The following is a 16,881-nucleotide window of genomic DNA, read 5'->3' on the forward strand; positions in this document are numbered from 1 at the left end:
TATACCAAAGAAGAGGAGCTATCGGAGCAAGAGGAGCAAGAGGAGCCATCAGAGGAGCAAATGCAGCAAACAGAGCCATATATGCCACAGATAACAGATATCAGGAGCATACACAGCTATCGGGAGCCTATCGGGAGCCATCGGGAGCAGAACTCATACAGATATGTCATTGGGCTTGTAAAACCCATGAATGCATGCTTTAACATTATCGGCGGTTAAAAACCATATATATATGCATTCACAACTATCGGGAGCAAAACTATGCATATATGTGTTTAAACACTATCGAAGGGAAAACAGAGGCTAAGACTTGGTTATATATATGCATTCACAACTATCGGAGGAGAAAACCCCTATACATATGCCTTAACACTATCGGCGGAGAAGTTTATATATAAAGGCATATATATGGATATCGGCAACATCGCTAATCGGTGGTTCAGCTATGTGCCACCACTGAAACCTCCGATTGTGATAATAATGCGGACCCGATGCAGAATATAAACCATAGTGTAATACCATATCGCATCCGTCGCCAAGGCATGACACTCTCCCGATCGCCGATTGCGATAAGCATGCGGACCCGACGGGCATATAAAACATGGTCCAATGTAATATCGCATCTGCCTATGTCGCTGGTCTTAAAGGGTTGTCACTTCCGAAACCCCCGATTGCGACAATATATGCGGACCCGACGGGCATATAAATTATGGCTTAATATCATATCGCATCCGGTTCATCAGAGCAGTGGTGTATTGGCCATTGGCGACTGCCGATTGCGATAAGGGAGCGGACCCGGCAGGCACATAAAATACGGTTCAATGCAATATCGCGTCCATAAAGAGGATCGGCCCATCGGCCATCGGCCCTTTGCGATCGCCGATTGCGATGAATGCTGCGGACCCGATATATTATAGATACGGGTGCTATGACCCTTGAAGTCTGCCCTTTAGCACTATCGACTGTTTTTTTTTTATATTTCCTGTGTAATTTGATATTTGGCCTGCACGCGCCTCTGAGGAAAAAATGCATTCGATAAGGATCCCGATAGCTCAGGAGACTAACTCATGGCGATAATGATTATGATTGGGACGTGGCTATTCGTTAAGCCATGTCAGTGTGTGTATGCGGCCTCTCTTTCCCTTGAATGTGTCTTGTGAATATTGAAACGCCCGGATAGACAGAGGAAGCCATGGATTGGGAAGCTGAAGTGTCAAGCGATCATAGAAGACCAAGTGAGTCAGAGGAAACGATAGCCACTGAGGAAGAAGCCAAAGATCCAGCGTGTAAGAGGAAACGAATGGACAGAGGCATGGAATGCATAAAAATAGAAAACACAAAGGACTGGGTCGTGGTTGTTGTGGTGAAAAAAACAAAGAAGAGGCAACAGAACTAGCGGAGGGTGCATAGGCAACTGAACCAATGGAGGGTTCATAGGCAACTGAACCAGGGGAGGGTACAGAGGCAATAGAAGTAGTAGAGACTGCAGAGGCAACAGAAGCAGCAGAGACTGTAGAGGCAGAAGCAGCAGAACCAATTTATACCAAGGTTGGGTTGGAGCCCAAGAGGTTGGAGCCTCAGAACTGAACAGGATTGAAGTCCTTGGGAGTTGGTGCTCCTAAAATCCAAGATTGGTGTCTTGGAAAAACAGAGTTGGTGCTCTGGAGGTTGGAGCCTCACTGAAGTCCAAGTTGGAGCTTGGCAACCATTCATAGTCAGATATACTTATATTGTATTTATTTCATTGCACTGTATTGAGTCTTAATAAAAGCATTTATTCCAGCTGTCAATTTTTGTGTTCTGTGTATACATATACATATCTATATATGCTTTTGACAATCATTAGAACAAAAAATAATAAATATTGATTCACCAATCATGATCAACATCCTTTATATACTTCTTAAGAAATGAAATACAAAAAACATCACGAACTTTCATTGTCGAAGGTTGTGCAAGTCACCATGCCATTAGTCTAATCCCCTCAAGGATCTCTAAAGGCCCACAATATCGTGGTGCCAACTTGGCACACGAACCAATCCTCAAAGAGATTTTCTTCGGCTTGATGCGCAAATACACATGCTCCCCAACCTAAAACTCTTTAAACACTATGCTTTGATCTACATAACTCTTTTGTTTATCCTATGCTGCCTTTAAATTCTTCTTTATAACTTGTATTTCCTACTTCATGTATTCCAACATGTTTGGTCTAATAAGCACCATGTTCACCTGATCACTCCAACTAATGGGAGTGTTGCAAATATGCCCATACAATGCCTCGAAAGGACTCATCCTCAATGACTCCTGATAACCATTATTGTATATGAACTCAACCAATGGAAGATACTCCTCCCATATCTTTTGTTGGTGCATCACATACATCCTTAACATATCCTCAAAGATCTTGTTCACCCTCTTTGCTTGTCCATCTATCTATGGATGATAAGCTCTACTGAAGGCCAACTCTGTACCCAAGCCTGCAAATAGCTCCTTCCAAAACTTAGAAGTGAACTTCACATCCCTGCCCGACACAATCTTCTTTGGAACACCATGCAGTCTCATTATCTCTATGATGAACATTCGTGCTACCTCACTAGCTGAATATGTAGTCTTTACTGGAACGAAGTGAGCTACCTTGCTCAATTTGTCGACCGCGACCATAATAGAGTCATGCTAATTTAATGTCCTCAGAAGACCTGTGATGAAATCCATGGAAATGACCTCCCATTTCCATTCAGGAATCGCTATATGTTATAGTAAACCACCTGGATGCTTACATTTCGCCTTGACCTACTGACAATCTAGGAATCTAGCCACGAACTCTACCACTTCCTTCATCAGATTCGGCCAATAGTAGAACTTGTTTATTGTTGTCAACATTTTCTGATATCTTGGATGACCCAAGTATGGCTTGGCATGAAACTCCCTCAAACCATCTGTCGTGAGATGATAGTCTACATCCCGAACACATGTACCTGTACTTGTGCTTTATTGCAACCTGTGCATGATATCCATATATTTTTAATCTCATTGTCCTGCCTACAAGATCATATCATGTAACTCTATCCCATAAGAGCTCATAGTTGTTATATGATTTACCTGTACCTTCTTGCTAAGAGAACCTGCAACCTGATTCTCCTTCCCTTTGATGTATCTGATATTTAAGGTGAAATCACTAAGGGTAGCCAACCATCTAGATTTCCTGGCATTTAGATTGGATTGATCAAACAAATATCTCAACTCACTATGATCGATTATCAATGTAAACCTCCTACCAAGAAGATAATGCCTCCACATATTCAATGCATGTATAATCCTTGCTAGCTCAAGATTGTGCATTGGATAGTTTTTCTCGTGCTCATTCAGTTTTCGTGACTCATAGCACACTACCTATTTTTCTTGCATGATAACTCCACCAAGTCCTCTCTTGCAAGCATATGTGCACACTACAAACTCCTTGCCCGAATCAACAACTGCTTAAGCTTCTCAAAACTAGCCTCACACTCCTTTGTCTATTTGAATTTCTTACCTTTCTGTTGCAATGATGTGATAGGATATGCAATGTGTGAGAATTTCCTGATGTACCTCCTGTAGTAACCTACAAATCCCATAAATAATCTCACTTCATCCACATTCTTAGGAGCTTCCCACTCCTTGATAGCCCTTATCTTTTCTCAATCCACTATTATTCCATCCTTGGATACAACATGCCCCAAGTAATGTACCTCGGTCTGAACGAAGTTTCACTTGCTAAGTTTAGCATACAAATGATGGTCTCTTAGCAATCTCAACTTTGCTGCTAAATTCTCAGCATGTTCTTCCTCATTCTTAGAATATATCAGTATGTCATCAATGAATACAATAACAAACTTGTCCAGATAAGGATGCAACAAACTATTCATCAAACACATGAATTTAGCTGGAGTATTAGTCAAACCGAATAGAACAACAACAAACTCATAATGCCCATACCTAGTCCTGAATGTAGTCTTGAAGATTAAAGAACATTGTTTCTCCCTTCAATTAATCAAACAAATCATCGATCCGCGGCAATCAGGACATGTTCTTGATAGTTATCTTGTTTAGCTTCCTGTAGTCAATGCACAATCTAAGAGTACCACATTTCTTCTTCAAGAGCAACACTGGTGCACCCCAAGATGATATACTCGGCCTAATGTACTCCTCGTCCAACATTTCCTTCAGCTGCAACTTTAAATCAACCAACTCAAGTGTGCTCATCCTATAAGGCGATTTTGATGTTGGGGTTTCCCTTAGCACCAACTCAATAGAAAATTATACCTCCCTCTGAGGTGGAAACTCTTTAATGTCCTCGCGGAATACATCCTGAAACTGTTGCCAAACTGGATACCTGCTCAACACATCTTCATCCTCGACCTCCATACCCTTGTTACTGGAAATGTGTACTGCAAACATCACAAAACCTTTTCAGCGACTACACTTAGCCTGCATAATGGAAACCATCCTCACTTATGTAGGCTTCTTCTTCCCCTACAAAGTCATCTTTTCCACACTATCATCAACACACTCAATGGCCTTGTCAAAGAAATCCACTTTGGTTATGTGAAGGTATAGCCAATCCATACCCAAAAGCATACTATACAAACCCAATGGCAGTACATTCAAATGTATTGTTGTAGGCATACCATTTAACTCAAATGCACAAGCTCTCACTCAATGATGAACTCTTTTCTTCGTACCTGTAGCCAACTGTACCAACAAAGATTATGCATGCACTCCTTTTCTCAAACCACACTTATCCACCAGGTCAGGATTAATATAACTATAGTTAGATCCAGGATCAATCAAAATAGAAACAACTTGATCACAAATCTTACTGTCTATCTCAATGATCAATGCTTGATGATCTGCCTGTATGTTGTCCACAGTTGCATAGATCCAAGGAAGTCTATGACCAACATCACCAATTTTATGTGCCTCCTGAGCATTTTATATATGGGGTCTACCACCACTCTGATGTTGTGGACAATCCCTATTACGATGATCCTTACCACATACCCAACACTGCAATGGTTCCTTGCCACTTCCTCTAGCTTGCTTCTCTCCACGTCCCTTCTTAGATGTATTAAATCTCTTGTAAGGAACTGCATTTTCTTTCTCACTTGCATCTTGAGGTCTTCCTTTCTTTGGTGTCCATTTTCCTTTATCTTTCTCATTTCTTTTCAAGTCATACTTAAGCTCAAATTTGTGCTTCAACTGCTCATAACAATGATTCAACTTTCGTATGTCCTCCTCCAATGATCTAAGCTCATAAAACTCAATATGGTATTTGTATGCAACTGGTGATCCACTGATGAATCTCTAAATCTTGGCCTTCTCCTCCTTGAGGTAAGGCACATATCTCAACCACTCTAAGAACCTGCTAGTATACTCATCATCTATCATAGAACCCATCTGCAACTCATAAAAATCATTAGCTTTGTCATCATAGTACCTCTTTGACAAGTACTTCTTCTTGAAGAGCATTTCAAATGCATGCCAATTCAAATCTTCCTCATGTATACCTTTGACATTCTTCATGTCTTCCCACCAAATATCTGCTTTACCTTTGAGACTGAAAGTGGCTATCTTTGCTTTCCTGTTTTCTAAATAATCATGCAATCGGAAGAATTGCTTCATACCGAGCAACCATGCTTCTACATCCTATGATTTCTTCACCTCTCCATCAAATATAGGTGCTTTTCCTTCTTAAAATCATTTGGAAAGTATCCCATATCACTCCTCCTGTAAGGATGATAACGATGACGATCATGATGCCTATCAGAACCAGAACTGAAATAGTACCTGTGTTGATCACCTCTCCTGTCTGGAGTATCCAACATTATGCCATCTCTGATCGTGTTAGATCTATCCGACCTATGTCAACTAGTATACCTACTTCCATATGCCCCATTAGTTTTGTCCTCATATCCATGGCTGATCCGAAGTGGTCCCTATCACTACAAATCTGAAAAGCTCTTAAGTAGTATTGCATTCCTCTGCTTGTTTCTCTTGTGTTTGCATGATATTGTCATTGTCTGCTTTGCAACTCCTTATTTCTTCCTTTAGGCTTCTCAATATGTCTTCCAAGTTAGAAGAGTGCCCCATACCATGCTTCCCATTTGATGCATAGGGAGATTCTATGTAGTCTACCACCTTGATAGCCATCTGATCTCTTTCCTGCCATGGATATTATGTTAGCTAAACCAAATCACAATAAACCAACATACGTTAGCATAATTCGAGGAGGATGCCTTGTCTGCAAGATCATCAAATCAGTGTGATACATGTATAACATAAGCATAACATCATATAGACATATTTTGAGAATATTTTTCGGCAGAAATCACATCATAGTTCATTTGTCGACACGTTTCGAACCAACCAGTGTGGTTCATCGTTAGGACAAGTTGAAGAACCAGGTCATGGTTGCAGTATAAATAGAGAGAGCATGTTATCTAATGCCTATATTTGAACAGAAACAACTATATTGGACCAGGAAAGGACTACATTAGACAGAGTAACCGTACAAGACCAAGAGATATGGAAAGGGACCTATAATAAGATAATAATTAATTAGTTAGTTTTAATTCGACTAAGAAATGGACTTTTCTTATTTATATATTCAAAGACTTATATTAATATTATTGTATGAAACAATAGGAAGAAATATTAAATGAGTAATAATCAAATAACCTAATTAGTTAGTTAGTTCTACGACTTAATTCTTAGTTTAATAAGGAATTTACTATATTTAGGGACCTATAATTAGTTTATTAAATAATTAATTAGTTAGTTTTGATTAAACTAATGGACTTTTTTATTTAAATCTTCAAAGACTTATATTAATATTAAATAATCGGAAGAACTAATAAATGAGTAATAATCAAATAACCTAATTAGTTAGTTAGTTCTTCGACCTAATTCCTAGCTTAATAAAAAAATTAACTATATAGGGAATGTAGCAATTTCTAATAGAATATAAATAAAAGACAAAGGAAAATTATAACAATTTTCAAATAGTTAGTTAATTCGATTTATAATTTTATTTATTTATATTTATTTTTCTCAAGGTATAACGGGATTAATAGGTTTATTTATAATTCTTTAATCTATGTTTAGGTATAACGGATTTTTATCAAGAAGAATCTTAGATTAAAATGAATAACTAAATTACGAATACGTAATTTAGTTATTCATATGCTTACTCGAATGTCGCCTGTCCATCCAGACCGATAGTCGATCCTGGTGGTGATCACTCAATCTAAGAGCCAATCCAAGAGTAGTCGATGCTGGGGACAGTAAATGCTGCTAGTACTCAATGCTGCTAGTCGATGCACTCGATCCAAGAGCCGAAAGTAGCCGCTAGTCGATCCCAATGTGTGTCCATGCATTCTAGGTACTCAATGCAAGTAGCTGGTAATGTTTATTTCCTCACTATATGAATAGTGAGTCCCTACCGGGCCTAATCATGGCCTTCTAATAAGTGGGAAAAAGATGGCGTGTCACTGAAAGGTGGTGGCCTAACGAAACTGGTCAATTCGCTAGTTGAAAGGTGGCCTATCAAGAGTTCTCCTACGTGACCCCAGCCTTACAATAAGTGGGAATTTCAGTAAGCAAAGTGGGCGTATAAAGATGATAGATGTTAACCTGGCAATATGGGAAATGAAAGAGTGAAAGATGGCGCGTTGCCCCAAGGAAAGTGCCCGAACCTCCTAAGATTCCTGCAAGTGTGATAAACCATCCCCTGGCTGTGTGGGCATCTCCCTCCTAGCAGTCTGAAGCCTGTCTGAACATCCATCCATACCAACGAGGCTCGCTCTCTGATGGACCGCCATCTGGCAGTTGTTCAACGATATAAGCTGAAGTGATTTCTGGCTGTAATGAATCCAATCCGGCAGTTCAACGATTTCTGTTAAAGGGAAACCACCACCTTATCTCTCGGCTGCTAATCAACCCCATCCATCTGGCAGGTGTCAGCAGAAAGAGGTGCGCAGCAGTGAATAAGAAACAAAAGGCGGGTGCGCAATAAGGAAGATCCTTGTATAGCATATATCAAAAATTTCCCTCCTAATATGAAGAGGTTCAGGTCTAAGAGCGTCGTCGAAAGAGCGTCGTATCCAAATAAGAAGTAGGTATAAAAAATAGAAATAGGGACGGAGTCACTCACTATTCATATGGTGAGGGATCTTACTCTAAAGCAATTGGTAATCCTTCATCGGGATCCGGCCGGGCAACGCTTGGGACAATAGTGATAATGGTACCCAGCAGCATCTTCAAACAAGTGTGATTCCAATCAGCAAATTACGTATATAAATATAAAGAGTGTTCATGTCTATCTAAAGAAAATAGATGCCCCAGAGCTCTAAAGCGGTGAGGCACTCCGAGGCCGGTAAGATGGATTCTAGGTGTGCGGGAGAATCAAAATAGACAAAATTTAGTAACGAAAACAGAGCTGTGTGGCATTTCAAGTTATCAAATCTTTTTCCACATCGATTGGTGAAAAGCACATGAATCAACAAGGGAAATACACAGGGCAGGGGCACACAGCAGTCATAACACATTGTCGATCGGCATCATCAATCGGTAGGAATACACATAGGCAGGGGGCAGAGGGAAGCACATGACAGAGGTGGGAAGAAACACATATTGGCTAAAGGGCAGGGCAAAGATACATATAGTATAGTGTCTAGTCTCAACTTTCCTTCGTCCAGTTCCAGTCCGGGATTCCTTTTATTGAATGGACCCGGAGCCCGTTTACTCGGAACCACCAATAGCGAAGGAAATATATTCTATTATATATAATGCATATCCAGTTCCAGGAAAGGGTTCAGCGCCATAAGCAGATTCATATCCTCCTGGTCCAGTTATAGTTCGAACTGACCCAGTAGCTAAGGCAGCAGATCTCGTTGTAAAGCTGGTCAGTAGCAAATCCAAATGCACAAGGAGGGACAGAAGCAGCAGTTGATCCGGTTGAACCACCAGCCTCAGTTTATGGACTAATTGCATAGCCCGCATAGCCCGTTATAGATCCGTTAGTGGCTGTACCATTACAAGCTTATCCAGTCCCAGGACCGGAAGAAACGGTGGAGGTCCCCGCAGAAGCGAAGGCATAGGTTGGGACAGAGCAATAAGCATCCCCGCTAGTTCGAAAGCCAGTTATTGATCCAATTTATCCAATTGAAGCACCTGTTTACTTTGAACCAATTGAAGTCGATCCAGCAGTCTCACTCATTGGAGATACAGGCCCATAGCCCGTAGCATCCTTTCCTTTTCTATACCCATATCCTGTGTTAGGGGCCTGCAGCATCGCAACAGTTTCACCTATTTAAGAGTATGTTGATCAAGTCAAATAAACAGTTCGAAAGCCAATATCAGTAGATCCCACAGAGGCAAGAAATATTGGAGCAAAGATAGCATCCCTCCCATTTCGAGAGGCATAGCCCGTAATTCCAGTCCCTGTTGGAATTTACCCAACTCACCTATCCCCTATCTGTAGTTACCAGCTCTTTCGGGCTACACTACTTATTTCCCTAACTGTCGAAAATGTGATGGCACATGCACGTAAGTAACAATCCTGTACCGAATGCGCATCAAAGAGGAAACTCGGAGATAGGACAGGAGGATATCTCCCGGGCGGGTAGCGTTTCTCACTGGGAGAAATTGGTGGTATACTGTGACCCGACTGATAGGATACATGACTAATGGAACCTACGACTAGAGAGCCTTGCCTAAATATACGAGGAGTTCCCCTAACGGACCTCCAAATGACCAATAATAACCTCTATAGTCGGAGGGTGGCGGCATCCAGGAGGGAAGGGGCTTCATAGGCACTATCTGGACAGAGAGAAAGGGGGGGATAGTACCCTTAGGCCCATTGTGCAATTCGCCGACATAGGATTCCCTTCGGTCAATTTGGCGGTGATAAACTAGATTACAATGAACCAAATCGAGATTAGAGAATTATTAACGAGTCGAGTTTCCATATTAACAACGACAGGAGATCGACCCTAAACCGATCAGTGGAATAAGTGGTGGTGTTGTGGGAAGGTCTAGGGAGGTCCTTAGATTGCCCAGCGAAGTGGCCTAGTTTTTAAGACCTTACTAATGCATTGGTCCGGTCTATGCTCACGAATACCATTTGACTTACGGAGCTCACTCACCCTTACTAATCGGTTGTTACCTAGGCATGCCAACTTTTAGAATATATATAGGCTACGCCACAACCAGCAGATTCTATTCTTTTACTTTCCCAAATACTACACACTGCCGAGAAAAGACACACACGCGTCGAAACACCGAGAAAAACCATTACCCATACTACGCATCCTATATAATATCCTTCATTCACAACCAGCCATAGGGGAGCGACACTTCTACCACTATTCTAATTCAGAGCTAGTCTCCACTACCCAGATCTGGCGGGGATTACTCCTACCTTACTGAGGAACGGAATACAAAGGTAACCCGTACCATCGGAAGGCATGGGATGGGGTTTTCCCCCTTTTGAGGGAGGCTCCACCCCTCAATGCTCATTTATTACTTCTTTTTCCTCCCACTACTCTTTTATACACACAGAGGAAATACATGCCTGTACTCCTCTACATTCACGAATATGAAATAGAATCACGCGTGCCAAGAAATAGTCATGAGGTACGATTCATTCACCTACTTGAAACCCTCCCTTCCTCCATCAGCCCAGCCAAACCATTTAGCAGCCCAGGGAAGCGAAGAAGGAAAGGGCATATAAATAGAAAGATATCAAAAGATTTCTATTATTTAAGTAGCCGAGGACCCCTTTCACCTACCTCAAATACTCTACCATCCTACAACTCTAGGGGCCAAGTCCCTTATTCACTCTTGACTTTCGAATTGATATCGGAAATTCTCAAATTATTCCATGCCCCCGGAGGGACAAGCGGCTTCGCACCATCGTTTTCTCATCTCAATGAATCATATAATAAGAAATTAGAAATTAGCCAATAATTCCATAGCCAATTAGTCCGGCATTTCACGGCTGGTCAGCCACCTTTCAACAATCGCCAAGTCAACCTTCAAAAATTTCTAAGTATACCTACTGGGGGTCTAGCCCCAATGATTATTGGCCTTTCACTTTCAGTTGACCATAAACTATTAGCTTGTCAAACTCGTAGCTTACTACCTTGACTCGGTTCCCCCACTGGGCGCGGAAAGCACAGAAAATATACGAGATCCAGCTAACAACTACTTCCATACCAAAGGAACTAATGGAACTGCGTTGTGGGCATGTATCTACCATCAAGGGCCCGCCATCAAATATGACAAGGTAGCGTTTCACCTCCCTCGAACACCCACATTGGTGAGCCAACCCTAGGTGATCGATTCTCCTCGGCTTCCCCGGTTGATGACGAGATTGTTTACGAGAATCATTGGTTAACAATATGATCTATTGGTAGTTGGGATCCTTGATTGGCTGACCTTCTCCCGCCATCATCCATTGGGAGACGATACCGGGTAGTGATAGCAAGATTGTTGTGATGCCACCCAAAGCTTGTTACCTTTGTTTACTGCCTGAGCTTTGGATACATTAGAAGGAGCTTTTTGTTGTATAGTGTTCACATTATCCTGTGTGTATCACGTTTGTGAGTGAATTCTTGTGGTTTCCCTCTGACGGGCACACCTCCTGAATTAGCTTGCTAGTCGATGTAGTGGTCTAGGTTCAACTCTTATTTCAGTAGGGGGTCATTTCAATTAGAAAACCAGTTCGCAAGAGAGAAGGGAACCTAGATTGCTCCTCGTCTCTTGGGTTCTAAGAGGACCAGTAGAAGGTGAGTTGTGTTTTTTGGGGAATCAAAGTCTCTCGGTGCTACTGTCACTTCACTCCTTAAGAATCTTAGTATCAGGAAATAGAGAGTCATATAAGTCTTTAAGAGGAAAGATAAGTTAGAGTAGTTTGTAGGAAGTCAAAGAAAGAGGAGGACCGGTAGGGGCTCACCATTCCGATGGTGAGGATCTGTTCATTTCATTCATTATATATGTAATTATGCATTCATTCGTTGCTCAATATTCCAAATTTGAAAGCTAGGCTACACATAGGTGTTATCACTGAAAATATTTCAAAGGAAAAGGAGAGTAGAAATCTTCATCAAATTCAAGCAAGGCAGCTCCTCAATTAAGCAAGGTATTTTCTTCCAAGTTGTTTTGTCTAAAGAAATTTCAAAGGAGAAAATGTCAAAAGAAAGGAAAATATCATCATCAGTACAACCATCACCAATGTACAAGAATGACAGAAACAAGGCAGCCAGCAGTCAAGAAGAAAGACAGAGCTTTGAGGAGGATAAGGAGAAATTTTGAAACCAGCTACGAATCCACGTTTTCGTAGTGCAGACAGTGTAAAAATCCTGTTTTTCGCTACGAAATCAGTGATTTCGCAGCGCGCTGCGAAACCCCTGTAGCAGTCTGTTTCAGCTGAAGAAACTCTGTTTTCTGCTTTTACTATTCAATTTCTAAAAGCTTTCCTGAGCAGATGAGAACTTAATTTTGCAAACTGAAAGAGGCTTTTCTTCATAACATGCTGCACTACAAAAACCTCTTTCAGTTTCTTCAAATTCGTTCTGAGGTGGGAGGAATTTATAGTTAAACTTGCGCTACGAAACTGCAGAAAGTCAAGCTTTGTCTACTGGTTTTAGTAGTGTTTTTCAAAATCAGTTTCTGGTCACATGAAAGGCTATCTTAGAATTATGAAGGAGGTTTCTCTTCATAACATGTCCAGCTACAATAACCTATCTCACTTTATTCGTATGTGTTTTCAGTTGGGAGATAAGAAGCTTTCATTGAGACCCTAATTTCAGAAAACGGATTTTTCCCTGTTTGCCACGTGTTTTTCAAGGACATTTTCTGGACAGCTGGAGAGATATTTTCAAAAACCAGGAGAGGTTTTTGTTCTGGACAACATGGGCTACAAAAACCTCCTTCAGTTTCGTAAAATGTGTCATGGATGAAGAGATAAAGGCTCTGCAATTTTCAAGGAACTAACCCTAAAAACAGGGAAACATGTTCCCTAATTTCTAGGGTTTCTCATCAGCAGTTGGGTGACCACGTGGGAGGCTTCATGAAATTCGAACTCATGGAGTGTTAGGTGTCAAAGAATGCTTTAAATGTTTAGATAAGTTTGTTGTAATCATAATAAGGAGTTACACTCCTAGTTGTATTAGGTCTCTAGGACTACTAGTTAGGTGTCAAATACATTTAATGGTTTGTTTTATGGTTAGAATAGGTGTCACTGATGGCAAATTCGAATTCTCTTGAGGAGGGATGATGGAATCCTAATTGTAAATGCTTTATATAGAGCAAGAGGTCGAATTAGCAAAAGGTTGGAGACTTTTTGGCTCAATTGCTGCTCTATGTGCAAACTGTGTATATTTTTAACCTAATGCAGAATTTCTACTTAGACAACTCAAGATTCATGAAGAGTTCTTGTATGTTCTTGTTTTGATGGCATCTTCCAATACTTACATTGCAGTGAGGTTTACTTATGATACTCAGAATTCATCAATGATGCTCTGACTTCCTTCATAGATAAACTAACTGTGTTTCACTGTTTTATATTTGCATTTCTGCACTTGAACTCTATAATGCCTTGACTTCCATGCTAGGTAGAATGTTTTGGCTTCACTACTCAGGATTCAAAGAGGGTTTTTAATGTCCTATTGTCTCATGGCTTTCCTCTTTCACTTACTTGCAGTGGTATGAATACATGTTACTTAGAATTCATCAATGATGCTCTAACTTCCTTCATGTATTTATAAATTGTGTTTCCTTGCATTGTATCTTTGTTTTGTTGATGTATAAAAACTCTCTATGCCCTGACTTCATGTTAAGCTGATCTTGCTGTGGTACTGAACATACTTTGACTCCATAGCCCAATGGTAGCCAACCTTCATCTTTCAACCTATAAACATATACAATCACAAACCATAGAGTTATCCATCTATCTTATTCTTTAATCAAAATCTTTAACCCTTTGAGAGAGCCCTCTCAGGCTGAGGAGGCTAAGCCTCAGCCAAAAGTTTGGTTTGAAATAGTTACTCAAAGTCTTCCTGATCAGCAGCCTATCAGGGGCATGATTTTGTGATAACAATAGGTATATTGAAATCCCCCTTACAACTAATAGTAAAACCAAACCAACATCTGATTTCAAGGCTAAAGTTTATATACGTTTCAGTACTTGACCTAATAAGTGACCAGTTTGTCTCCCTGTCTCCCTATAAGTACTTGATGAACCTAGTTCAGTAGGCAAGCACTCAACCCTTGACTTGAAGGGAGTTGGTTAAGGATCTCGTAACTGGCTCTGCCCTTTCGGTGAGGCGGGTAAAGCTGCCAAAAGCCATGCATCTAGAGATAAGGATAGGGCAAGTGATAAGGAAAGGATACAGAATATATATCCCTCACAACGACTTATTTATACTACGACTTATACGGGCTCATGATTAATACAACTGACCTTACCATAAGACAGGATTGATTTAGTGTGAGTGTGAGTGTCTGGTAATACAATATATAATGGGGAAAAGATCGATACTCTTATGTTCTTCTAGTCATAAGGAAGGATGGCTCACCTAACTTAGGAAGGTGAGGAAAGCTATCCGCAATTTGAGATCTCTTCTTCCCTGGGGGTGAAGGATAGGCACCCACCCTACTGCTTTATCTCTGCTAGCTCAGAAGCATTAGAATTGTAGGCCCATTAGATCCATCCAAAACAACTGCTAAACATCACCAGGAATTGGATTCTTTCCCTGGGATACTTTCTTATGGAAGGCAAGCAGCTCGAGGGAGGACTATTATAGCCTTTGTTTATATCTGGAAGTCAGCTTATGGATAGTCCCTTGACAGAGCATCCATCTACTTGATCCTGGTTAAGTTCCAAGAGACCGCTTAAGTTTAGGCCATTCGATTTGAATTTAGGACAGCCCACAGAATGAACGAGGAGCTATCCAGGCAGCCGACAACACCTATACTTGGAGCTACCTGGTTTTACACTCATTTTACTTCAGGTACCCAACTAGATTAGTTTAGGTTGGGGACATATACTACTAATCTAGCTATTGTGCTTGTTGCTTCCTATGCTTCTGGATCTATTATATAAGATGCTACCTATGATGCTACTAGTGCTGGATATGCTGCTAGCTATGCTTATGGGTATCGATCTTGATCTGCTACTAGATATGCTGCTTATGCTGGTGCTTAAACTACTGATGCTGCTGATGTTGCCCGTTGTAACAGAAACATACTGGTCATTCTTTCATATGTAATTATGCATTATTCATCAAGTGACTCGTTCTATAGGTTGCCTTCACCAGAGTAGGTAAACCTATGATACAACGACCTATAGGTAAGCCTATAGGCAAGCTTTTTCATGTTCATGTAGGCAAGCCCCTACAGAAAGTAAAAGGAAATCTATCTGGACATACCCCCATATGAACCTATATGATAGTATTGACCTATATTACTGATGGTGAGTAAGCCTTAAGATATCCCTACCAGAGATGAAGAGTGACTGGAAGGAAGGTGGATATTCACTCCTAACCTAATCAATCTATTCATCTCATCTGAGCGTACGTAAGCGAAGCTATGCATTGAACATTGTACGAAGGCAGATCTAATTTCTATTTCATTCCTTTCATTTGATATTATGGGAAAATCATTTCTATTCCTTGCCCCCGAAGGGACAAGCGGCTTCGCACCTTCTTTTATTTATCTATGAAATTATGGTAATTTATATAATTCCTTGCCCCCAGAGGGACAAGAGGCTTCGCACCTTCATTTTACTTATTGGGTGGGGGGGCAAGCCGTGACCGATCAGTGATTCTTGCCGTTACCGATCAAGAGATCTATGGTTGGTTGTCGTGACTGAAGAAAGGATGTATCTATCCAACATTGGTCGATCGAATACAAGGACGAAACTCCACTCCCACCAACTCCATAACCATCTATTAGATACGTGATACGAGGGTCATTATCCTTGATGAGTGCTTGTCACGGCAAGAAGGCGCATACCTCGGGAGGGGCACATTGAATGGCTACCATAGTAACAAAGAAGATTGAACGGCATACAGGTTTGTACTAATCTCGAGTGCCATACAGATGGAAGGCTCGCTCGTGACCAGATGGCAAGAACAACCGAGACAGAGAAGGCTGAACGGCATAATGGCTCGAGTGCTTGATCGAGTGCTTGAAAGCTGAACGGCATACAGACTTTAGGGGTTGGTTATGGTTCCCGTCCCACCTACCTTGCTTGATATGGTTATATGAAACTCAAGCTGGGGTAGGTGAGTTAAGGTAATAAAATAATGAAACACCCCCAAATGCCCCGTGAAGCACTTCGTGTCAAGCTTGTATCGGCATGCTCTGTTTACTATATTATGGATCGATAGAATCTCTCTTTTTCACCCCACCCATCCAGCCTTATGAATAGCATAACCTATACCATATAAGTGCAACCATCCTATAGACCATAAGACAATCTGGATGCGATTATAGTTAGCCGAGGTCTTATCCATCAAAGGACCTTACAGACCTAGGCTGAGGAATAATACTGTGCAAACCAAACTTTAGGACTGGATAAGCTGCTGCGGTTGGATTGACTGCTGGATCAACCTAATCTGGATATGGATCATCAATAGAAACTGGGTCTTGATCTCGACAAACAACAGGTGCACAATATGGCAAACCTACAGGCTAAGCTAGAACAGTTACAGGAGCGTTTAGCCCTTGATAGCATCGGGGAAGGAGCGAAAACTGTACCTACAGGAGTAAGAACTGGAGCAGCACCGCATTGCTTGTTTCCCATGACGTGTCTGGGCACGCTCGTGGAACCGGCCACCG

Source organism: Pinus tabuliformis, chromosome 3_2 (assembly GCF_031772625.1).
Source record: "Pinus tabuliformis cultivar Carrire ecotype Pingquan chromosome 3_2, CPIR1, whole genome shotgun sequence".
Taxonomy (NCBI): Eukaryota; Viridiplantae; Streptophyta; class Pinopsida; order Pinales; family Pinaceae; genus Pinus; species Pinus tabuliformis.